Below are 26,296 nucleotides of genomic sequence, written 5' to 3'. Positions count from 1 at the left end.
CGATCCCTCATTCCCTCCCAGTCCCTCCCTCCCTCATCTCCACCGTGCCCCTTGCCAAGTCCACTGATAGGGGGAACCTCCTCCCCATTCATCCGATCCTGTTTTATCAGGTATCTTCAGGACTGGCTGCAAAGCTCTCCTCTGTGGCCTAACAGGACTGCTCCTCCCTTGGGGGGTGGGGAGGCCAAAGAGCCAGTCATTGAGTTCCTGTTAGAAATAGTCCTTGTTCCCCTCACTATGGGAAACCAATTGGTTACTGAGTTACCACAGGCTACATCTGAGCAGAGGTTCTAGGTTACATTCATACATGGTCCTTGGTTGCATGTCAGTCTCAGAAAAGACCCTGTGCATCAAAGGAGGAATGGGTACAGAAATTGTGGTATTTTTACACAATGGAATACTACTCAGCAATCAAAAAGGAGGAAATCATGAAATTTGCAGGCAAATGGTGGGACCTAGAAAAGATCATCCTGAGTGAAATATCCCAGAAGGAGAAAGACAAACACGGTATATACTCACTTATATAGACCTATAAGATATGATAAACATAATAAAATCTATACACCTAAAAAAGATAATCAAGAGAGCAGACATGGGGTATGATTATCAATCTTCGTTTTGAAAGACAGATGGGATGCACATTAAACATTGACAGGAGTCTACTGAGCGCATTTGAAAAACTCTAACTAGCGTTAGACTTTTTTTTAAAGATTTATTTATATGTTCTATCTGCATGTACATCTGCAGGCCAGACGAGGGCACTAGATCTCATTATAGATGGCTGTGAACCACCGGGTGGTTGCTGGGAATTGAATTCAGGCCCTTTGGAAGAGCAACTGGGGCACTTAACCTCTGAGCCATCTTTTCAGGTCCTCACATTAGACTTTTTAATGCTTCTTGAAAACAACCATGCTCAAAAAAAAATTAACTTTGATAAATCCCAAATCTGTTTTCTAACATATATGGAAAGCTCTTGAAAGGGCAGAAACAACTCTGTGGTGTTTAAGAAATAAACAGAATGCCCTCATGGCAAAAGGAAGTAGTACTTTGGTATCTGCAATACAAGAATTTGAAATGTACAAACCAGTGACTTCCTAGATTGTACAGGGTGTTGGAGGTTGGTCTAAAGCTAATTACTGACAGTCAAGCCTGGTTACTGCCATTCTTGCTTCTATAAATGTGCCTACAACATTATACCTGATTGGTTAATTAAATGGCCTACACCTGGGCAAGGCAAAATGGGGTAGGCATGGCTGAGGTTCCCTGGCTTTTGAGCACAGAAGAATCAAGATGCTCGGGACAGAGGAACAGAAAGACAGAAAGAACGACGGCCCCATGATGGGTTAGCCTGAAGAAGAAACCATATGGGGTCAGGAGAAAGGATTCCAATAATGGCATAAAAAGGCACAGATGAAGAATAAAAGCAAATATTTATAAGATTACAGATGGAAGATAGGATGGTTAAGGAGGATGGCATTGGATGGGGGCTGGAGGATGGACAGTGAGGTCATTCAGACAGCATAGGCAGGTATATCTGCAGGGCCCAAGGTTAATAAGGTAATTATAAATCTAACAGGTGTTCGTGTTTTATTATTTGTGATAGTTAGTTATTTAATGCCCCCATAATAATCATAGGGCTAATAGTAATGATAAATATTATGTAGCCCAACACTTTTGGTATTTATTACAACAACTAGGTTTCACATTTCATCAGTGGACTTTAATCATTAATTCGAATGCAATAAAGAGGCTTGGAAATGCTTTAAACAAAATAGTGGTGATACTCCTTGCAACAACTTTGCAAGCATTAAAGAATAACCGTGGTAATTTGTTGAGATAAAATCTAGGATAATGCTGAAATAAGAAAGGCTGTCTATACCGGTGTTGCACTCATTTATGTAGAGTGTAACGTGGGTTAAACCTAGACAATTGCACAAACAGGAAAAAAGCCTCAGGATTCTGTGTGTATTTAAAGGATAGAACAAAATTTTAGAGGAATTAAATATGGTAAAGTAAAAATAAATATATCATTTCTCTCTGATATTTTAGTGGGAGAAATGGAGAGAGGCATCACTAAAGGAGTAAAAATAAGCTATAGCACAAGAAAAGAGCTTGCATGTAGAGACTTTCTGAAACCTCTCAGATATTCCAGAGGTGGTTGCAAGCAGACACAAGCAATCCAGAATTAAGTTCTAGTCTGGATTGAAAATGTGACTGAGGATCATTGGCACAGGAAAATGATGTTTGCCACCAGACTGGGCAGCATGCTGGAACCCTGGAGGAAGAAGGGAGGAGGGGTGGGAAGAGGAAGAAGAGAAGAGGAGAGGATAGAAAGGAGAGAGTAAAAAGGGGGAAGGAAAGGAAAGAGAGGGGAGGAGATGAAGGAGAAATAATAATAATAATAATAATAATAATAATAATAATAATAATAATAATAATAATAATAATAAAAAGCAGGAAGCAGAAAACAAGAAAAGCAAGAGTATGTGGGTGTTTTCTTAAACTCTACTGATGGAAATAAAACAAACAAGACAAAATGTCTCATGTCATAATCTACTGAGGACATATCTAAGTGGATATTAGACATAATATAAGATAATTGCACTAAAATCTTTACACCTAAATAAGTTAAGCAAGAAGGACCCTGAGTAAGATGCTCAATCTTCATTCAGAAAGGCAAATGGGATAGACATTGGAAGAAGGTGAAAATAAGGAACAGGACAGGAACCTACCACAAAGGGCCTCTGAAAGACTGAGCAGCCTGACCAGGCCACAGAGGAAGACTATGAAAGACAGTTCTGATGAGACCTGATAGGCTAGGATCAAATGGAAGGGGAGGAGGTCCTCCACTATCAGAAGACCGGAGAAGGGGTATGGGATGAGATGATGGAGGAAGGAAGGGCAAGATTGGGAGGGAATGAGAATGGGGCTACAGCTGGGATACAAAGTGAATAAATTATAATAAATACAAAATTATATTAGCCTACTGTAGAGGGCCTCTGAATGACTCTACCCAGCAGTGTATCAAAGCAGATACTGAGACTCTTAACCAAACTTTGGACATAGTGCAGGGAATCCTACGAAAGAAGGAGGTGATAGTTAGACCTGTAGAGGACAGGAGCTCCACAAGGAGAGCAAAAGAACCAAAATATCTGGGCACAGGTGTCTTTTCTGAGACTGATACTCCAACCAAGGACCATTCATGCATGTAACCTAGAACCCCTGTTCAGATGTAGCCCATGGCAGCTCAGTATCCAAGTGGGTGTCCTAGTAAGGGGTGCAGGGACAGTCTCTGACAAGAACTCAGTGGCTGGCTCTTTGACCACAACCCCCTCAGGGGAGAGCAGCCTTGCCAGGCCACAGAGGAGGACAATGCAGCCAGTACTGGTGAGACCTGATAGGCTAGGGTCAGAGGGAAGTGGAAGAGGACCTCCCCTATCACTGGACTTGGAGAGGGAAATGGGAAGAGATGAGGGATTGAAGGTGGGATTGGGAGGGAAGGAGGGAGGGGGCTACAGTAGGGATACAAAGTGAATAAATGGTAATTAACATAAAAATTAAAAATTTAATTTAAACAAACAAAAAAATTATATTAAAAAAAGAAAAACTTTTAAACTGAATTGGTAGACTGGGTGAGTACCCTCCTCATTGTATATGGGCATCAACAAACGTGTTGAGAGCATAAACCACGGGGGATTGGAGAAAGCACTGTAGTTCTGTTGGAATAGAAGACCATAAGTCTTGTCTGTTGTAGGATTGGGACTCACACAGTCATCATTACTGACTCCTGTGCTTTTGAACTAAGATGATAACTTAGCACAATCGATTTTATGGTTCTTGGAAATTTTTACTTACAAAAAATTAGTTTGAGATTTTTTTTTTCTGGTTCTAAACTCTTTATATTTTCACTGGTTCTGTACTGGTAACTTTACTAGAACTCTGTCTTTAAGATGGATTCATAGAACCACTTAGCTTTCAGATCCTGTGAGTATACATATTTATTCTCTCTCTCTCCCTCACTCTCTCTCTCTCTCTTTCCTGCCTCCTTCTTTCCATCCATGTGTCTTTGTGTCCGAGTACGAATATGTCTCTCTCTCTCTCTCTCTCTCTCTCTGTGTGTGTGTGTGTGTGTGTGTGACAGAGAGAGAGAGAGAGAGAGAGAGTTACTGCCTCTGTTTAATACTTAGGCCTGCCTTGGGAGGCGTGATGTACCTTTTAGCATTACCCAGTGAAAGTAAGAGTTGGATGGCAAGAAATGAGAGCAATTATTAATTGGGGCAGAAAGCATGCTCTCTGGTGGCCCAGATATGTCTCTAGTATTTCATTTATAGTAACAGGTCAGAATTCACACTGACAGAGACGTCAAACGTGTGTAGATATAGATGTCAGTTGTAGAAATACACGGCCAGTGGAGTTGGCGTATCTTCTGATTCCTTCAGTCTCCCAGGCAGGGCAGAGTATCATTAATTGAAAGGTGAGTGTGGCAACTGAAGTTCCCTGACAACTTGGGTGATTTGAAATCAAATATTTAGCCAATAGATAAATAAAATAATGTCAAAGTAACTGCATGTTAAAGAATATTTTATGAAGGGCATAGAACTAGAATAATAGTGCAACACAACAAAAGCAAGACTCTGAAACATAAAATCACTCACACCTCTTTGGAAGACATGATACTATTCTTTCCATCCATGATTTAATTTCTCTTAAAACATTCTTCTTCATTTAACTACTGATATGAAATAAGTGTTTGTACAGAGTGAATAAATTGTAATAAATACTAAATAAATAAAAAGCTGAATAAATATATAAATGAGTGAATGAATGAATGAATGAATGAATGAATGAATGAATGAAATTATTTATCTGGAAAATTTTCAGATAAGAATCATGGGCTTTTCATAAGACTATGTAATCTTTTTCTATTATTTAAGGCTTCCCTAAATGAGCTTTGAAGAATTACTAAAATTAGATCAGTGCTTTAACTGTTTGTTTCCTTATGTATCTTGCTAACGCTCTGGACTGCTTTGGATATTCCTATGGCAACCTTAATTTATAGCATCATTATCATCTTTGCTATAGTGTACAATTTGAAGTGATAGTAATCCTCAACATTCTCAAAATAGTTTGGATTTAATTCTTTTTTCCATCAAATGGAATTTTACATTAAGTCAAATCAATAGAGTTCAGTTATTTTTTGAACAAAAATATGGGAAAATGTCCAGAATGCTCTACACTTCAGACTTATTAATCAATTTTATATAACTGAAAGTGGCTTTACCATAATATATAAGCTGAATAATAGGATGAACCCAATTTATTAAAGGAATATTTTTTCACTTATCTTGAGATGTATCATTCATGACATTTCTGATCATATCCTTTCTATATGCCCAGTATTAGTGCTCAACGATTGTTTCAATAAATAAATATGAATGTTAAAATAGAAAAGAAATAAGAGAGGAGTAATTCATTGTGTTGTCATCATACAAAATAGTGGGTATAAATTGAATGAATGTTGGAAGTTAATTTTATTGATATATTGTTTCTTTACTTACTTCAAATGAACTCTTATGTGAATGAGAAATCCTGAAAAAAAAAAAACCTGTGTCAGCAGAGAGTAATTGGCTGATTAGAAGGGTAGCACTGCAGAGAAGTTGAAAAAAAATGTAGGTCCAGAAATAATTACTTTATCTTGGGCTAGTTCGTGCTCTCCAAATCAGCCTTTATTTGTCCATGTCTGAGTCCTGTATAAACTAACATCTTGTTACTTAGATATAAATCTATGATTATAGGCGATCTAAATTATCCATTAGACCTATTAGAATCTAGTATGTTAGTAGACCACTAATCCAAAACCTCAGATAGCATCTTAGGCCTACAGAAAAAAAAAAAAAAAAAAACAACTTCTCCTCATCTTTATATACCTTTCTCTGTCATGTACACAGGTATCTATTTTAAACTTTCCTTCATCTATGACTTTTTCTCTTCTGAAAAAATATAAAAATCTATGAAACTTCTTCCATGTAGGAGAATGGAATTTGGAGTAACATAAATCTGTGTTTCCAGGCCATGGTAACTAAAAAATAGCTCCCGAGTAAGAATTTATTTCCTTTAAAGTGAGAGCTGTGCTAACCAAGCAGGTAAAAGACCTGTTTGAAAAAAACTTCAAGTCTCTGAAGAAAGAAATCAAAGAAGACATCAGAAGATGGAAAGTTCTCCCATGCTCATGGATCAGTAGGATTAACATAGTGAAAATGGCCATTCTGCCAAAAGCAATCTACAGATTCAATGCAATTCCCATCAAAATACCAACACAATTCCTTACATACCTTGAAAGAAAAATTCTCAACTTCATATGGAGAAACAAAAAACCCATAATTTCCAAAACAATCCTGTACAACAACAGATCCTCTGGAGGTATCTCCATCTCTGATATAAAGTTGTACTACAGAGCAATAATAATAAAAACTGCTTGGTACTGGCATAGAAACAGAAAGGTGGATCAATGGAACCGAATAGAAGATGCAGAAATAAACCCACACACCTATGAATACTTGATTTTTGACAAACAAGCCAAAACCATTCAATGGAAAAAAGACAGCATCTTCAACAAATGGTGTGGTCCAACTAGATGTCTACATGTAGAAAAATGAAACTAGATCCATATCAATCACCCTGCACAAAACTAAAGTCCAAGTGGATTAAAGACCTCAAACATAAAACCAGATACTCTAACTCGGTTAGAAGAAAAAATGGGGAGGACCCTAGAACTCATTGGCACAGGAGACAACTTCCTGAACAGAACACCATCAGCACAGGCCCTAAGAGCAACAATCAATAAATGGGACTTCATGAAACTGGAAAGCTGTAAATCAAAAGACACTGTGGTTATGAACAAAATGACAGTCTACAGATTGTGAAAAGATCTTCACCAACCCGACATCTGACAGAGGGCTGATATCTGGAATATATAAAGAACTAAAGTTAAAAGGCAATAATCCAAGTATCCCAATTAAAAATGGGATATGGAGCTAAACAAAGAATTATCTGTAGAAGAATATAGAATGGCAGAGAAACACATTAAGGAGATGTTCAACATCCCTAGCCATCAGAAAGATGTAAATCAAAACAACCTTGAGATTTCACTTTACACCCATCTGAATGGCTAAGATCAAAAACTCAAGAGATAAGGCATGCTGGAGAGGTTGTGGAGAAAGGGGAACCCTCCTCCATTGCTAGTGGGAATGTCAACTGGTACAACCACTATGGAAATCAATCTGGCACTTTCTCAGACAATTAGGAATAGTGCTACCTCAAGATCCAGCTATACTGTTCCTAGGCATATATCCAAAAGATGCTCAAGTACACAACAAGGACATTTGCTCAGCCATGTTTGTAGCAGCCTTATTCGTAATAGCCAGAACCTGGAAACAACCCATATGTCCATTAATGGAGGAATGGATACAGAATTTGTGGTACTTTACACAATGGGCTACTACTCAGCAATTAAAAACAAGGAAATCATGAATTTTGCAGGCAAATAGTTGGATCTAGAAAAAAAAAAATCATCCTGAGTGAGGTATCCCAAAAGCAGAAAGACACACATGGTATATACTCACTTATATAGACCTATAAGATAGGATAAACATACTAAAGTATGTACACCTAAAGAAGATAAACAGGAAAGAGGTCCAGGGGTAAGATGAGGTCCTCCTCTCCTTCTTTCTGATCTTAGTCTATCAGTTCTCATCATTAGTGGCTGCATTGTCATGGTTCTAGGTTATCTCCATGACTAGTCCTTGGTTGGAGTATGAGTCTCTGGGAAGTTCCCTGTGTTCAAATTTTCTTGTTGTGTTGCTCTCCTTGTGGAGTTCCTGTCCTCTCCAGCTCTTACTATCTCCCACTTCTTACATAAAATTCCATTCACTCTGCCCGTCAGTTGGCCATCAGGCTCAGCATCTGCTTTCACAGTCTGCATGGCAGAGGCTTTCAGAGGCCCTCTGTGGCAGGTTCCTAGGTTGTTTCCTGTTTTCTTTTTCTTCTGATGTCCATCCTCTTTGCCTTTCAGGATGGGGATTGAACATTTTAGTTAGGGTCCTCTCTTTTGCTTAGTATGTTTAGATGTATAGATTTTAGTGGGTTTATTCTATGTTGTATGTTTATATGAGTGAGTATATACCGTGTCTGTCTTTTTGCTTCTGGGACAACTCACTCAGAATGATCCTTTCCAGGTCCCACCATTTACCTGCAAATTTCATGATTTCCTTATTTTTCATTGCTGAGTAATATTCCATTGTATAGCTGTACCACATTTTCTGCATCCATTCTTCAGTTGAGGGGTATCTGGGATGTTTCCAGCTTCTGGCTATTACAAATAAAGCTGCTACAAACATGGTTGAGCAAATGTCCTTTTTGTACTTGAGCCTCTTTTGGGTATATGCCTAGGAGTGGTATGGCTGGATCTTGAGGAAGCGCTATTCCTAGTTGTCTGAAAAGCGCCAGATTGATTTCCAGAGTGGTTGTACAAGTTTACATTCCCACCAGCAGTGGGTTCCCCTTTCTCCACAACCTCTCCAGCATGTGTTGTCACTTGAGTTTTTGATCTTGGCCATTCTGATGGGTGTAAGATGGCTCAGCCATTAAAGGCTAGGCTCACAACCAAAAATACCCTCTGACTTTTAACTACACTCGGGTTCATTTGTCAGGTTTCAAATCTATTTTAATAATATTTGCATAATTTTTCCCTCAACATCTTCTATTGAATGTACAATGTGTTATTTTTAATTTTTCAGGCCCTCACCTATCTGTGTTCCAGCAATTTTTTTATTTGTTTTATCAATTGTGATTAGATAAACAGGACCTAGTATGCTCTATGGTACTAAATCAGGCCTTCACAGATGGAGTTTTTAAGTAATTCTAACTTAACGTCAGTATCTAAAGCTGAACATTTATGTGAGTATTAAAAACATTACTTCAACATTTGCTTTCAGTTGAGATAAGTTCTTCTCCTGTTAGATAATAAGAATAGGCAAAAATAATCTATCTCTCCCATATATTTTTCAAATACACGAGCCTTAATAAACCGAAAAATAAGCTTAAATTTCTTTGTCATGCCTTGCTTGTTTTTGTAGTAGCCAGTTGTCCTTAATTAACTAAAAGACCATGTGCACAGTAGAAGAGAAAACTATCCATAGGTTGTACTTGAATATGAATCTAAGCATTAGTAGTTATTACATCTAGATATAACTATTATATAAGTTATAATCCTTATAACTTAAGGATTTGGAAAACCTGACATAATTTTCTATCTATGGCTATTTAAATTGAAATAGAGTTGAAAGCCAATCCTTATACAGTCCATAATAGTTAATTCATTTTTCTGATCTCATAAGAAGAGTCAAATAGCTTTTAAATATATTTTATACTAGAAAACTAAGATCAGAATCCTTAGAAATCCCTTCTCTAGCTAAGTATTGGTGTGTCATACACACGAGGTAAAATGCAAAAGAACATTAGAGAGTTTAGGGTCCTAAGTCATTCTCTAAGTGTTCATAGCCACTTTAAAATAATGATTATATATTCCAAAAGTATTTGAATAGGAAATAATTGTAATTTAGAGCATTGTTAAGTTTTATGTTTGCTTTGGGAGTTATTTCTCACAGAAACTTGTATAAGACCCAAATCACAATAATAAATGAAAATAGAGAAAGTCATAGATAAAAAGAAAAAATATGTTGTTTACCAAATAAATCCTGAAAGTTTTAGGAATTAGTGACAGTTTAGATTTAACAGAGGATAAAATAGCCATGAAATAAACAAATGTCAACAATCTTTGACTTTCTCCCTCTCCAAGTAATTATTTTTTTGAATAAGGATGATAATGATATGTCATCAGTTTAAAATCGCATTTGGGTTTCAATTATGTTCTTGAAGTTTTTTTTCCCCCTGATTTGGGTGCACTTTCAAATCAGGGGAATTGTGCAAATGAAAGCAGTAACTCATGTTTGGCTGATATTGCTGACTCCCTTTGGGGAACATTTTTCCTCAGTTTTAGGATTCACATCCTGACTGGTTGACCCCTTTGAGTGTTCCTTAACTAAGCAGCTATGTGAAGTTGAACATTCCTCTCATCCCTGAGGGTTTCCCAAGCCACATTTTTTTTCCATTTAAAATATAGACAAGGCATACCTAGAAGTGAATATACCCTGGCAATCCTGAGGGTACACAGTGTGAGTGGGATGTTCGCTTCTAGGAAATGGACACCATGAAGAGTTCACTTGTAATTTTCAAATTCTTTATTGTCCTTCTGCTTGCTTCGACAGCACAGACTTTAAATTACTTGTGTGCCAAGTGATGGTCTTTGTCCTGTCTCACAGTAATATTTTAAGGGTAACTATTTATTAGGGTCTAGTCCATTGAATATGCTGCTCTTGGTACGCTTAGAATCCTATGTTAGAAACAGCTCAGTTAACTTGGCTTTCACACACAGGCATATATATGGGGTTTACAAAGTATTTAACAGATCCTCACTCTAGGATTCTGCTCTGCTTGAGTGCTGACACCACTTGGACGTGTAGGCTAAATAAACCCTTTCCTCTCTACCTTGCTTTTGGTCAAGGTGTTTCTTTGCATCAATAGCAACCCTAACTAGGAAAGACCCCATTCTCTTGGAATACGAATGTGATGTTTTAAGCTGCAATGACAATTTTTTTTAATCACAAGACTTCCTTGCAGGTGGAAAAAAAAATTAGTGAATATTCCATTCACTAGAGCAGAGGAGAGCAGAAAGCAGGAATGAGCTTGGGGCATGGAATGCCTCAGGGAACTACTTTCCTACCATGTAGTGCACTCCTCTAGACACTTTTCACATGAATAAAGCTATTTTTGCTATGAGATTATTAATTCTACTATTTCAAGTCAATCACAATCCCTAACCCGTGTGAACCAGGTAAACAACACTAAACTAAAGAGCAAAATGTACACAGTGTTACAGCATTCAGGCTGTGACAGCCAATTACCCAGAATGCTAGTTAATAAGCCATGTCTAAATTAGCTGGAAGGTGTGGTTCACAGATTCAAGAGTACAGAAAATTTCAGGCTGTGTGGAGACATGCACAAATATGATTAAGCAGCAGAAATACAGAACCTGTTAGGAAGCATCAGCAGAAACCCGGAGCATGGTGAATTTATAATACAAAATGCAAGTATTCGCACAAAGTACAAATTGCTTCACACTGGCCACAGTTCTAAAGATGGCCATTAAAGGCTGTCTCTCTGGAGACTTTCCAAATAGTGTAAAGATGGCAAACTAAGGAGGTGAGCTTCAGTTAAGCCCAGTCTAAAGGCTGTTGAGTAAACTGTACCACCTCAGAAAGTCCCTCCTGGCCCTATTATCTTAATATTTCATCCCACACAGAAAAAGGTATTGCTGCTTTCATATTGTTATTTTAGTTTTAGTCATCAAGACCTTTGTTTCTCCTGTGCATGTTACAGACATGACAGATAAATATGAAAATAAATGGAAGGCACAAGCACATTTTGTATCTATTCATGTTCATGCCAGACTTCTTCTAAGCTTGCTAAGATGACTTTACACTAATCTGACTGAAGAGCACTCAAGGTACTGCTTTCTCCTCTGAGAACATGGTCTAGCAGGAGCCATTTATTGAGCAGCATTGGTATGTCAGTGGCATGCTCTAGCATCATATATGCAGCCTAAGTTAGAACATGCCATATTCCAGCTAATGGAGCTGCAAACTGTTCTCTCATGCTTTCCTTCTTTCCAGATCTCATTCAGATGGCACAGGGACCTTATCTGGAAACAGTTCTTTCGACAACTATGACAAGAGGAATTCCTTGTGGTGGGAAAATACTGATCGTTTGATTTTGTGTTCTTCATAACCATAAGTGTAATTGAGGAAGTCATATCAATTCTCTGTGAAAAAGAAAATCTTGTTCATTTACATTCATCAAAATCTTACTTTTCAATGAAATTTATTGTGTCTTAATCCAAATATGCAAATACATTTAGGAAAGTTGGGAAATCATGCATGTTTCTTTAACTCCACACAAAATAAAACAAAAATATTAATGACACTGAAGCAACTGAAACTTTGTGTTTAGAAGTCACCAGTCTTGAAACATTTCCTTATCTTTTTGTTTTCTGAATACCAATTTTACATGGAGGTATTGCATTGTGATGGTGTCTAACTAAGACCCTACAATAAAATGTTTGAGACTCAGTAGCTTAAAGAACAGAAATACATCTGAGAAAGCCAACCTTTTTACTGGGTGCCACATTGTTGTTCCTGGTTCATAGAAGTTGCTGAGGATTTGTTCTCATAAAGCAGAAGGGACAAAGAGCTTCTTGGTCAGTCTTTACAAGATTACCTCACTACTGCCAACATACCCTGAGACAGTCTGAAAAGCTATTTTTTATCACAGCAACAGCAAAAGTAAATAAATAAAATTTATTCCAGAAAGAGGGGCCATTTTTAGTATGATAAATTTATGTATGATAATTAATCTTTTAAAACTGCTATGTATGCCTTGTTCTTGTATGTACCTTACTCCTCTGGTTCCTCAAATCCTCCCTCATGCTTAGGACTCCCCGAGTCCTGCCTAAGGTTTGGTTTTGGGTCTCTGCATCTGCTCCCATTAGTTGCTAGACGTAATCTCTCTGGTCTGTGTGATGATGATTATGCTAGGTTCCCATCACAGAAGACTCTTCAGACAGGACAACTGTAGGTCAAAGGTTTTGTGACTGGGTGTCTGTCCCAATCCCTCCACTTGTCTTGCCTGCTTACAAAATATGGGCTGTGGCAAGCTCCTTTATCCCCATTACTAGGAGTCTTTGTTATGGTTACTCTTGTAGATTACATGGAGTTTCCATTGCACTACGTCTGTCTCTACCTAGCTGCCCAAATAATCCCTAATTCCAGTCATTTCTCCCAGTATTTTCTCCCTCAAACTCCCAACTTGATCCCTCCTATTCTCATCCCCAATCACCCACAGTTCACCAGGGAAATCTGTTTTATTTCCCAGTGAGATCCTATCATCCTCCTGTAAGCAATTCTTGTTATGTGGCCTCTCTAGGGTCTGTGGATTGTAACATGATTATCTTTTACTTTATAGCTAATATCTACTTATAAATGGGTACATACTATGTTTGTCTTTCTGGGTCTAGGTTACTTCACTCAGGTTGATTGTTTCTCTAGTTCCACGTATTTGTTTGTAAATTTCATGATGTCTTTTTTTTAACAGCTAAGTAATACTCCATTGCACAATGTACATTTTCTTTATCTATTTTTTAGCTGAGTGACATGTAGGTAGTTTCCAGTTTCTGGCTATTAAGAATAAAGCAGCTATGAAGATAGGTGAGAAAGTGTCCTTATGGAATCCTTTGAGTAAATGGCCAAGAGTGGTATATCTGGGTTTTGAAGTAGATCAATTCTCAATTTTCAGGGGGAACTGCTGTGATGATTTTCAAAGTGGCTTTATAGGTTTGCACTCCTACCAGAAGTGAAGGAATTTTTCTATTGCTCCACATCCTCACCAGCGTGAGCTGTCTCTTATGTTTTTGATCTTAGCCATTCTGACAGGTGTAAGACTGTGTGAATCTCAAAGTTATTTTGATTTGCATTTCCCTGATGGTTAAGGATGTTGAACAGAGATCACAGAGCCTGTAGGTGTTTGACCTAGGTCCTCTGTATATATGTTGTGGATGAGTAGCTTGATTTTCTTGTGGAATTCCTAACAGTGGCAGTAGGGACTGTCTGATTCTTTTCACCTGCTTGTGGGACTGTTTTCTTCCTGCTGCATTGCCTTGCCCAGATGTGATGTGGTGGTATTTGCCTGATCTTATTGTAGCTTGTAATGCTGTGTTTGATTGTCCCTGGGAGGCCTGCTCTTCTTTGAAGGGAGGCAGGGCTGGGGTCCATCTGGGTGAGAGGGGAGATGACAGGGAGAAAGTGGGAAGAGAGAGGGATGGGAAACTGAAGTTGGGATGTAATATATGATAGAAGAATAAAACAAAAACATAAAAAGAGAAAAACCTACAAACTTTAAAAGCAAAAACAAACAACAACAAATCTCTTTTATGGAAGGAAGGTGAAAGACCTTGGGAACTTGAATAAGAAAAACCAAACAACACTATTAGTAGGACATTCTGATGAGAGCATAGAAAAGTAGACTGTATAGGGGATCACTGACTATGGAATCCTAGGTCCAGAGAACTGGATTCTCCAAGGAACTAAGCTAAAAGCCATTAATATAATATTTTAGTCAAGAATTTGGTCTCATTTTAACCACATAGCCTGAGAAACTGAGTGAGGTTGAATTTCTCAAAGATAATTTGTTTGGTGGAGAGTATTTCAAACTGGAGACCTTGAGATTGTGAAAAGAGGGAAATGTCTGAAAGAAAAGTGTAAAATGTGGAGTTTGTTGAGGAGGAAGACATGAGCATATGAAACCTCCCATGTGCATGACAGTCAGGATTCTACAATTGCTAAAATAGGAGCCTGTGTGTACCTGTGCTGGAGCAGATGTGCTCTGAGGGCAGCACCCCACATCAAAGGCGCCAGCTTGGGAAAAGAAAATAAAAGAATTGAAGAAAGAGTATGAACTGGGAATGAAGATTCAGGGATGCCCTGATCATTGATACAACTGCCTAGAAAAGTGTTTCCTCTGAGTCAGCATCCAGAGAGTTCAGTCAACATCTGAGCTGAATGTAGAACTCGGCCAAGGTCATCTGTATGTTAGTGGTTTGTAGTCATGAAAAATACAAGACTGAAGGAAGCGTGGAGTCTTGCTGCACAAATCGCACAGTAGCTAAGGCCAGGCAGTGTGAGTCAGTGCTTGTAAAGAGGCTCTTAAATGACCTGGCTTGAAGCCTAAAGAACAGGGAAGATTCCTGGTCATTGGAAACAACAGAAACATGGAAGGTCTACTGAGGCATATGGGGCTACTGAAGCCCTTAGGGACTACATAGTTGACTTATTAGTTCCATTTGTCAGAGATGGAGCTGCTGGGTTTGGTGTCTGCTCTGACAATTTTCAGTCTTGTTTTGCTTTGATCATTATTTCTTTTTTTTTTAATGTTTTCATTTTATTTTTAATTACACTTTATTTACTTTGTATCCCTCCTCTAGTTTCCTCTCTCCTCCCATCCCAACTCCTCCCTTCCACCCCCTTCTCCACCTATACCCTTCCCACTCCACTGGTAGGGGAGGGTTTCTTTTTCTTCCTTCTGATCCTAGTCTGTTAGGTCTCATCAGGAGTGGCTGCATTGTCTTCCTCTGTGGCCTGGTAAGGCTGCTCCCCCCTCAGGGGGAGGTGATCAAAGAGCAGGCCAATCAGTTCACGTCAGAGACAGTCCCTGTTGCCATTATTATGGAACCCACTTGGACACTGAACTGCCATGCGCTACATCTGTGCAGGGGTTCTAGGTTATCTCCATGCATGGTACTTGGTTGGAGTATGAGTCTCAGGAAAGACCTCTGTGTTCAAATATTTTGCTTCTGTTGTTCTCCTTGTGTATCTCCTGTCCTCTCCAGATCTTACTATTTCCCACTTCTTTCATAAGATTCCCTGCATTCTGTCCAAAGTTTGGCCATAAGTCTCAACATCTGCTTTGATAGTCTGCAGGGCAGAGCCTGTAGAGGTCCTCTGTGGGAGGCTCCTAACTTGTTTCCTGTTTTTTTCTTCTTCTGATGTCCATCCTCTTTGTCTTTCCAAATGGGGATTGAGTATTTTAGCCAGAGACCTCCCTCTAGATTCATTTTTGGGTGTACATATTGTAGTAGGTTTATCCTATATTATATGGCTATATGAGTGAGTATATACCGTGTGTGTATTTCTGCTTCTGGTATAGCTCACTCAGGATGATCCTTTCCAGTTCCCACCATTTACCTGCAAATTTCATGATTTCCTTGTTTTTCATTGCTGAGTAACATCCCATTGTGTAGATGTACCACAATTTCTGTATCCATTCTTCAGTTGAGGGGCATCTGGGTTGTTTCCAGCTTCTGGCTATTCCAAATAAAGCTGCTACAAACATGGTTGAGCAAATGTCCTTATTGTGTACTTGAGCCTCTTTTGGATATATGCCTAGGTGTGGTATAGCTGGATCTTGAGGAAGCGCTATTCCTAGTTGTCTGAGAAAGCGCCAGACTATCTCTATGCCCCTATTTTTACTTCTTGCAATGGAGATGTTTGTTATATTCCAATGTATGTTAGAAGTTGGTCATTTTTGTTTGCCTTTATATGCAAATAGAAATAAGAGATTGTCTTGAATTTTAGATGAGACTTAGACTTTCTGTCTATAAAGGATCAACACTATCAAAGATGAAAGAGGACTTCTAAATATGCATAGAATGCATCTTGATTTATAACATGGCTGGTAAATTATGGAAACAAGGCAGGGAATGTTGTGGCTTAACAGAATTTTTCTTTTTGCAGGGGGGGGAGTGCTAAATTGACAAGAGGCAAAACTTCAATGATTAAGGTTTATTGTCAACTTGACAGGATCTACAGTAACCTAGAAAGCCTCTGTAAATTCTTGAAGAAATTTTTAGAAACAGTCATATTCTGGACTTGCCTGTGACATAGTTTATTGAGTAGGTTAGTTGAGGTGAGAATACCTTGGTGGTGATAGCACCATTCCATGGATATGAATCCTGAACAACACAAAAATGAGGAAGGAATCTGAGCATAAACATTTACCAGCAACTTCTTGCATGTGGATGAACTATGACAACTCCTTCAAACCCATGCCACCCTGACTTTCTTGCCACATGGACCGTACCTGATACCTGTGAGCCAAACCTTTTCTCTCTTAAGTTTCTATAGTCATGGTATTGAGACATAGCAAAAGGGAAATTAACTCCACTATATAATCTTTAAAAATATCCATAATTCCAGATTTGGCTCAACAAATTATAATTATTTTAAATAATTATACGTTAATTCTTGTCAGAATGACATTATGCTAATTTTAATTGGAAATTTAAGTCATTCTTCACTTATAAATCTTTTGACAAATCTTTCTAGGAACACTGAATTTCTAAATTGTAGAATCACAGATTTTTCTCAAGGAGACAGAATCCTGAATCAGATGGTGACATTGGATTATTCATGCTTGTTATTCAATTACTCAGTTTGTTGTCCACTCAGCACATTTTTTTCTTTTTTTCTCCAACTAATAAAACTGACAGAAATTGTCACTCAGTCACTTTTCTCCTTGTCACCTTATTATTTGGACAGTGAGGGAAGGAAGGATGTTGAAGCACAAGGATTTTAAGCACTTTCCACTGGAAACAACTAGCAAGTGAAAATTTAAGGTTATAATTTAATCCCTGCTCTTAAGTGATGTTCTGTGTGGCTCCTGAGGATGCATCTCAACATCAGAAACCTGCTTTAGTCCCTTGCTCTTTAAAATATCATGCTGTGTGTGCGTCAGAAACACCATAATGAGTCATAGGAAATTTGGTCTCACATTTTGAGGTTGAGTAGAAAGGTGAATGACAATTTCAACTAATGTTTTTTTTTAACTTTTATTAATTACACTTTATTCATTTTGTATCCCCCACTAAGCCCCTCCCTCCTCCCCTCCCAGTCCCACCCTCCCCTCCCTTTCTGCATGCACGCCCCTCCCCAAGTCCACTGATAGGGGAGGTCCTCCTCTCCTCCTTTCTGATCTTAGTCTATCAGTTCTCATCAGAAGTGGCTGCATTGTCAGGGTTCTAGGTTATCCTCTGAAAGCCAGAAGAAAAAAACAGGAAACAACCTCGGAACCTGCCACAGAGGGCCTCTGAAAGCCTCTGCAGTATAGACTGTCAAAGCAGATGCTGAGCCTGATGGCCAACTGATGGGCAGAGTGAATGGAATTTTACGTAAGAAGTGGGAAATAGTAAGAGCTGGAGAGGACAGGAACTCCACAAGGAGAGCAACAGAACAAGAAAATTTGAACACAGGGAACTTCCCAGAGACTCATACTCCAACCAAGGACTATCCGTGGAGACAACTAATGCTTTTGAACAATATTGAAACTGAATTATTTTCCCAAAGTTGAGCAACAGGAGGACAAAACTGAAGAATCATAAGTTAGTACTTTGGTAGCTTACCAAAGCTGGGTCTCTGGTAGCTATAAATAGTAAATATATATTTCAAATGATCTATTTACTTCTGAAAAGGGATTACCTCAACAGGACAGTCCAGGGCTCCTTCCTCGACCTTCACTTAGGTGTTCTCCAAGTGACACATTAAAGAAAAATACATAAGAAGGAAGCTGAGCAAAATCAGAGTAGCTCATTTTCTTACATTTATAAAATGTACTTATTTTCTTTCTAAGAATAAACAACCTGACTCACAACAAAGATGTGAACACCCGAGCCTCCATCTGCTCAGTATTTAAACACGTTTAGATAGCACCCTAATAATTCTATTGTGCATACATTATACCATCACTTTTTTACTCTCTTGCCCTTTTCCATTTTATTCAATGCATTTTAAATGGGTTATGCTGCACACATCCTTATTCTAATGTAATTGTGCTTTGTCCGATAATATTTCTTTTCAGCTTCAAGGTCATAAGTCCTCATTTTTATCCCTTCAGCCTTCATCCTTTCCAATGAATTCAGAGCTCTTCTGAGTGTCTAATGCTCAGTCATACATTCACCCTTGTGACAAACAGACCCCTGATTTTGAATGTTCATATTTTCTTCATTGGCATGCGCAAAACATCCATCAGCTCTCTTGGGAAATCTCTCTGTATTCTTACAAACAAAATTAGGTATTCCTCATTTATTCTTCCTTGACAAGTTTTACCTCTTCAGTATAGTACATAAACTCCATAAAGGTAGAACTTTCTGTATTCCCAGCTCAAATATGTGTCTGGCACTTTGTCAGTGCACAATAAAGGCTTAACTCACATTAATGAAAGAGATACAGAGAATCTTCTACTTTTTTTACTGGCACATTTTAAAACTTTATTTTGTGCATATATAAATTATTATGTGTTACCTCTTTTCCTTATATCAGGAAAAGATACATGATGGAAGTATAAAGATAAATAATTACTCCCAAAGCACATAAATATTCATATGAATTAACTTTTTAAAGTGGGAGAAAATTAACATTTTTCTTTGTGTAAAGGAAAGATTAACATGGATGAGTAAATTGACTTAACTGGCTTGTTTATCAAATAAGACCCCCCCACACACACACATAAAGATCAAATGCAGGTCCTCAGAAATGCTGGGCAAGGGTTCCACCAAAAAAAAAAAAAAGAAAGAAAATATTTTAAGAATTCTACCTAAGGAGTTTGATATGTTTGGAAAATACGCGTAATAATTCTTTACCCAGGGACTAAAGGTCCACATTCCTTAATTGTATACACTAAGAACTGAAAATGGAGCTAACTCAGCAACAATGGGAAGTACATGATGCACCAGGATTTTTTTTTTTTTTATACGTAGAAACTGGTTCAAAACACAGAAATATGTTGCTATCACTAATTTGAAAATACTGTTTATAGAAAAAGATAGGATCTAAAATGGTTGGTGCATAAAGAAGATCTTGTTTGCCTGAGGGTGTATCTCACTTGATACAGACCCTGGGGCAATCCCCAGAACTGCAGAATGGAGCTATAGGAGACCATACTCAGAATCCCAACAAAGAAGGCTTTCAGGCTGGAAGATATAGAGCTTTAAAGTACTGAGGTGAAGCAAAAGAGTTAAATGAACAAACAAGTAAAGATAGATAAGGAAATCTTATAGTAAATGTTTTTATTTGTTTCATTTTAAAAATACAACTTTATTAAACTTCAACATTTTAGTGGATTAATTAGGTAGATTTTAATTCATTTATTTAATGGGTATAAATGTTTTCCTGCAAGAGTGTTGCAAGCATGTTTATACATCCCGTATGTGTCTCCTACCTGAGTAAGTTAGAAAAGTGCATTAAATTTTCCTGATCTGGAAGTACTGATGGTTGTGAAATTCATGTGCTCGCTGGTCACCCGGGTCGTCTGATTTCACTTAAGCAAGCCATCTCTACAGCTCTGTCTTTTACTTTAGATCATTTACAAACAATTACTACATTGATGCATTTTTTTTCAAGTGACTAAATTTTATCTAAATAATTGGTCTTCAAGACTAGTGTGTTTGGAGAGAGATTATGAACATCATATACATAAATATTAATGCAAGATATAAATTTATACAAAGCAATTCCTCTTGATGAACAGTAAAGAATGCTTAATTATCCTTTATAATTCCGAGATATGCTGTAAGGTAATTAGCCCTCTTTTCCCAGCACTTAGCTAATTGACTAGCCAGTTGTTTTACAAAGTCACCATATTTTCAAATGGATGGTAAAGTTTGAATTCTAGGTAGACAATATGTTTCAGAAACAATTTATGGTTGCTGCAAAGCTTGAGGATCCAAGTTGATCTCCACTCCAGATAATAGGGGGAAAAAAACGGCCAAAACTTCGTCTTGCGCTGCCCCATGGACCATTAGCTTAGGAACCATACCTGCTAAATACATTTTGAGAAGTCTTATGTAGGTTTTACCAATAAGAATTCCTGGAAAGAAGCTCCATCCACAGAGACGGATTGAACTGTAGTGATGTGGGGAGGTTGGGCTGCTGCAGATTCAGAGGTTAATTACTTTATCATGGTCTAGCTGTGGTCCCATGGATAGCCATTCCTCACCCACCTCTCTTTTGACAGTAACATCCGGTGACTAGCAGATGAAAACACTTTGGAAGCTATTAACTTAGCAGAGCACTATTTTCTACATGCCCAAATTCTAAGAATGTCATCCAGTGGCATCTGAGACCCCTAGAACAGCTTTCCCCATCTTGTTGCAAATGCCTCTCTGGTGTTTCCATCAATGTATTTGAAAAGTGTCTTTATGCCTTCTTTGTTTTGTTACTGTAAAAGTTTCTTGAAACTCCTTCCACATGGGAACATAGAATTTGGGAGAACATGAATCTGTGTTTCTGGGACATACTATTTAAGGTGAGTATAGCCATTTTCCCATCAACAACATAGAAACATATTTTAAATTAAACAATATAAAACTATAAGTCTAAAGTAACTATACACACTTTTATACATAAATGTGACGCATATGCTTCTATGTATATCCTTGCACACATGTGGATATATACTAACAAGTTTTCAATAGTGCACAAACTTAATTTTATATATCAATCATTTTCCAGCATAAACAATATTATCTGCTTTTGAAGACTACCTATTGCATGAAATAATACAAAACTCCCACATGCTTTTGCATGCACTTGTGTGGGGGCCTAACATCACTGTTGAATGTCGTCTTCAATCACTCTTCACCTTTTTTCTTTTAGGGATCATTGATTAAGTTAGACTGTTTAGCCAGGAACTTCTATGAATCCTGTGGTTTCTTCCTCCTTTTTGCTGAGGCTACAGGTATACAGGTATACATCATTGTAGAAAGGAGTCTTGGGTTTGTGTGGAAAGGTCCTTGTGTGGCAAGAAATATTTTTTCTAGATGAGCCATCTCCTAGGCACTTTATAAAGATTACTGTTTTGTTTCTGGGACTAACGTTATTCTGGATATCAACTAAGATCAAATGAAAAAGCCTTTTATCTAATTCAATTGCTAAAATTAATCTTTATTAATGAATTTAAAAATTGATTAAGAATACCTAAACCTGAGACAGATTTTAGGCAATCTTACCTCCTTACCACAACTAAGCACAAAATACAGAATGTCTTTATAAGTCAAAAGTAGTCTGGCCAAAAAGCCAAGGTCATTATGGCAGATTCCACTTCTGTCTTCACAACAGGCTTTTTGTTTGTTTGCTTGTTCCATGTGTTTGCTTGCTTTGCTGATTGGTTTATGAGATAATTTTGGAAACAGAGTCTTCTCTGTAGACCAGGCTGTCCCCTAAATACACTCCTCTTCTGTGATTACAGTACAATGCTGCCATGACTAGCAGCCTGCAAGTTCTTTTAATGATTGATGTTACTTGAGCAGAAAATGGCGATTTCCTCCCTGGGGTTGGAAGTTGCTATGGCTGTGAAATTGGTCTTCTGTAACATTACTTTTGCATATATTACATTGTATATTTTGTCTTGAATTCTGAGTAATTGAGATGGTAGCTGAAGATGGATTAATATAAACATGAAAAAAAAAAACTCAAATGTCTTCATCAGTGCCTTACTTTCTCCCCTTCCTTTCTCTTATCTCCCTCTTTATTATGCCAATCTTTCTAGTAGGATTAAACTAAATCTTACCAGTTTACATTGTGTTAGAATTACAAAGAATGCTATTTTAGCCCTAGCCACAGCATTATAATAGCCTTAGTCTTAATTTTAAACCTACTCTAAGCTCTATCTCTAACCTTAACCTTTTTCCTAACCACAGCCTCAGCCCTGACCCTAAGCCTTCTCCCAGTCTTAAGCCTTGCCCCAGCCTTCATTGTAATCTTAGCTCTAAACTGTCTTGATCTGTAACACTTGTCCTAAAACTAAATATGATCAAAAACAATAATGTATCTGATTAAACAATAAACCATTCTGATATTTTTTTCCATTTTGAAATAGAAAGAGGGAATATTTGGATTCCAGGCTATTTTGTCGGTTACATTGTTTTGAGAAAATAAACAAGGAAGTTGACAAATTATTAAATTTCCAACAGTGAGCTAATAATATAAAAGCTACCATTTATCTTGGCCCATTCTGGAACAGTTTCTTTCTTTTTTAGTTTTTTATTGTTATTATTATTATTTAATACAATTTATTGACTTTGTATCTCAACTGTAGCCCCCTCTCTCATCTCCTCCTAGTCCCACCCTCCATCCCTGTTCTCCACCCCATGTCCTTCCCCTAGTCCACTGATAGGGGAAGGCCTCCTCCCCTACTATCTGACCCTAGCCTATCAGGTATCATCAGGACTATCTGGGTCCTCTTTCTCTGTGGCTTAGTAAGGCCACCTCGCCAGGTGTAGGTGATCAAAGAGCAGGCAATCAAGTTCATGCCAGAGACAGCCCCTGCTTCCCTTACGAAGGGTCCCAAAGATCATTCTCTGCAGGACCCACTGGGCTCAGATTTGTTGGCTCTGTTGGTCTCCTTGTGGAGCTCCTGTCCCCTCCAAGTCTTTCTCTCTACCCCTTCTTCGATAAGATTTCCAGCACTCTGCCCAAAGTCTGGGTATGAGTCGCAGCATCTGCGTCAGTACCCTGCTGGGTAGAAGCTTTCAGAGGCCCTCTGTTGAAGGCTCCTCTCCCGGGAACCGTTTCTTAGCTGTAAATCTCTCCAGAAAGTTCAATCAACAATCAACATCATAAGACTGAAATTTTGTGGAAAACAAAACAAAGATAAAAAGATAGGAATATATTTTAATTGCTCTGTTTAGTCTCTATAGTCAACGAATTTGAATTCTTGACAAGAGGCTGGAGATGAAAGAGGATGCATTACCAATGCTGAGTTACTATGGCATGCTAGCAGATCAAATAAGGGACAGGGGCAATTAAAAATGCTATTATTTCAAGAAAATAAGTGTGTGTGTGTGTGTGTGTGTGTGAAAGACTCATGTGGCATTTCTGTGCATACGCTCTGTGGTTGGGAGGTAATTCTTGCTTGTCGGAGGGTTTCATTTCTTAAAGACTTAAATGCCTCGTATATTTACTATCTGTTGGTTTAAAAGAACCCTGACTATTTAATGGAATGAAAGTCTATGAATTAAATAGTTATATTTTTTTTCTAATGGCATGGAAATTGGAATATTTTTTTTCTCAATGATTTGTAGATTTTTGAATTATTTTAATAGGATAGGAGCAGCTCGTGTCTGGAGAATACCATCCCCACTTACATCCAAACGCACTTTCTCTTTGTCCAGATAACAAAATCTCACGAGGGTTAGCATAGCAAAGAATGCCTCTTTCAAATTATCACCTAAAATGTGGTTATAATCAATTATCCTAAGAAGTTGAAACTTAAGATCGCATTCTTTGCATATGCCATGGTGTGATCTCTGCTAGCTCCTTCTAGCACTCGCCATGCGTGAATGTGGATCTCACACTATTATTTGTCTTTTATTGCGCTTGCACTTTAGATAGGGAAATATTGCTACTACTCTGAAATGCTGTGTACGAAGACATGAAAATTTGAAAATACAATGTGGTTATTTTGCCAGTGCTTATTGTGATACACCTTACAAGCAAAATCTTGTATATAACTATGCCCATATAAAAATCTATTTTTCATCAAATGGAACTAAATTATGGAGATTAAAATATCTGTGTTACAGAAAATCATTAATAATAGATATTTTTATTATTTTGACTAGAAAAGAATTGATTTCACCAGGAAACATTCAGAAAATAATTCACCAAACACAAAAGCATTCCCAAGGCAAGAACATAATGTTCAAATCTTTAAGCTTTACTTATTATTATTTTCATAAAAACTACAATATCCCACCAAATGTACTTTGAATCATTTATTAGAAGAAAGAGCCAAATTTGTTTCTGAGTCATGGCTTGGGCTTTGTGTGTAATTCTTTAAATTAGAGTACATGCTCTGGAAATAAGAATTTTTTAAAAGAAAACAATGTTGGGAGAAATAATTCAGATGGAAGTACTCAGCATGGCAGTGCAAAGAGGACTTAACCACTTCTTTTCTTTTCTCTTTTATGGCAAAAAAATATGTATATTTTTTTACACAATTTATTCACTTTGTACCCTGGCTGTAGCCCCCTTCCTCATCTTCGGTCCCACACTCCCCCCATTCTCCTTCCCTAGTCCACTGAAAGGGAGCATTCTCCTCTCCTGCTATCAGACCCCATGCTATCAAGTCCCATCAGTACTGCCTGGATCCTCTTCCTCTGTGGGCTGGCAAGGTCATCCTGTCAGGGGGAAGTGATCAAAGAGCAGGCCACTGAGTTCATGTCAGAGACAGCCCTCAAAACTACTCTGAGATTCAATCTTACACCCATCAGAATGGCTAAGATCAAAAACTCAAGTGACAACACATGCTGGAGAGGATATGGAGAAAGGGGAACCCTCCTCCCTTGCTGGTGGGAGCACAAACTTATACAACCATTTTGGAAAACAATGTGGCACTTTCTCATAAAATTGGAAATAGCGCTACCTCAAAACCCAGGTGTATCACTCCTGGGCATATACGCGAAAGATACTCCACCATGCAACAAGGACATTCACTCAACTATGTTCACAACAGCTTTATTTGTAATAGCCAGAACCTGGAAATGACCTACATGTCCCTCAAATGAAGAATGGATACTGAAATTGTGCTACATTCATGCAATGGAATACTACGCAGCTATTAAAAAAAAAGAAATCATTAAATTTGCAGGCAAACTTCAAAAGACCATCCTGAGAAAGGAAAACCAGAACCAGAAAGACACTCATGGTATATACCGACTTCTTCCCTTATTTTCTCTCTAGCAGAAAGTTCCCTAGGTTATTAATAGTGATGGTACTTGAATTTGATGCTTTCAGAAACCACATTTTCAACATGTATCAGCACGGAGAAAGCACTCTGAATGCAGGGAGGCAGACTTCATTAATACAAAGCAATTTTGCTAACAACCAGCACGTTTGCTTTAAAACACAACACATACATTGAGCAAATCTCATTTTCTCTGGAAGTCATTTTTCTCTGTCCATATCTGGAGGCCAATGAGTTATACACAGTTCTAAATTTATCTTTTCAGTGAAAAAAGTATTTAGTCACTCACTCTGGACTGACATGTCATTTAAACGTGTTCTTACAGTTCTACATAGTACATACAGACAGGCCATTGAGGATGCGGGAAGGAACCATTTTCTGATATAAACAGCAAATGAAAATTTAACTGTATTGCTTATTAACTCTAAGTCCACCCATCTAAAAGGCACACACTACACATGAACATTTGAAAAAGATGTAGATAGTAAGTTTCTTTTGCATCACGTTCCCCTGGTCGGACTTCCTTGAGAGGACACAGGGGAAGAGGACAAGCTCAGTTCTGATGCAACTTGATGAACTAGGGTGGATGGGAAAGGGGGCTCCCCTTTTCTGAGGAAAAGTAAGGGGAGAGAGAGGGAAAGAGGGGGTGGGACTGGGAGGGGAAGAGTGAAAGAGTTACAAGGATGCAATGTGAAGAAAATAAATAAATGAGAAAAAAAACTTTTATGTCTGTTTCCCTTCTTTCTATCTCTACAAAGGGGCTCTAGTATTTTCCTTTGATCCTGAAGAGGTGGCTATATAGTAGCAGAAGAAATAGTGACTGTTGGTAATT

General features: G+C 38.0%; 1 protein-coding gene across 1 annotated transcript in view; it reads right to left on the bottom strand.

Moving 5' to 3' along the window:
- Lrp1b (LDL receptor related protein 1B) overlaps positions 1-26,296 on the bottom strand; it is a 2,073,786-nt gene that overhangs the window by 1,321,992 nt on the left and 725,498 nt on the right. The gene's annotated exons all lie outside the window — the stretch shown is intronic.

The sequence above is a fragment of the Psammomys obesus genome, unplaced genomic scaffold (genome assembly GCF_907164565.1).
Source record: "Psammomys obesus unplaced genomic scaffold, mPsaObe1.curated_primary_1811, whole genome shotgun sequence".
NCBI lineage: Eukaryota > Metazoa > Chordata > Mammalia > Rodentia > Muridae > Psammomys > Psammomys obesus.
The sequence above is the reverse complement of the archived record's forward strand: the minus strand, read 5'-3'. Positions and strand labels throughout refer to the sequence as shown.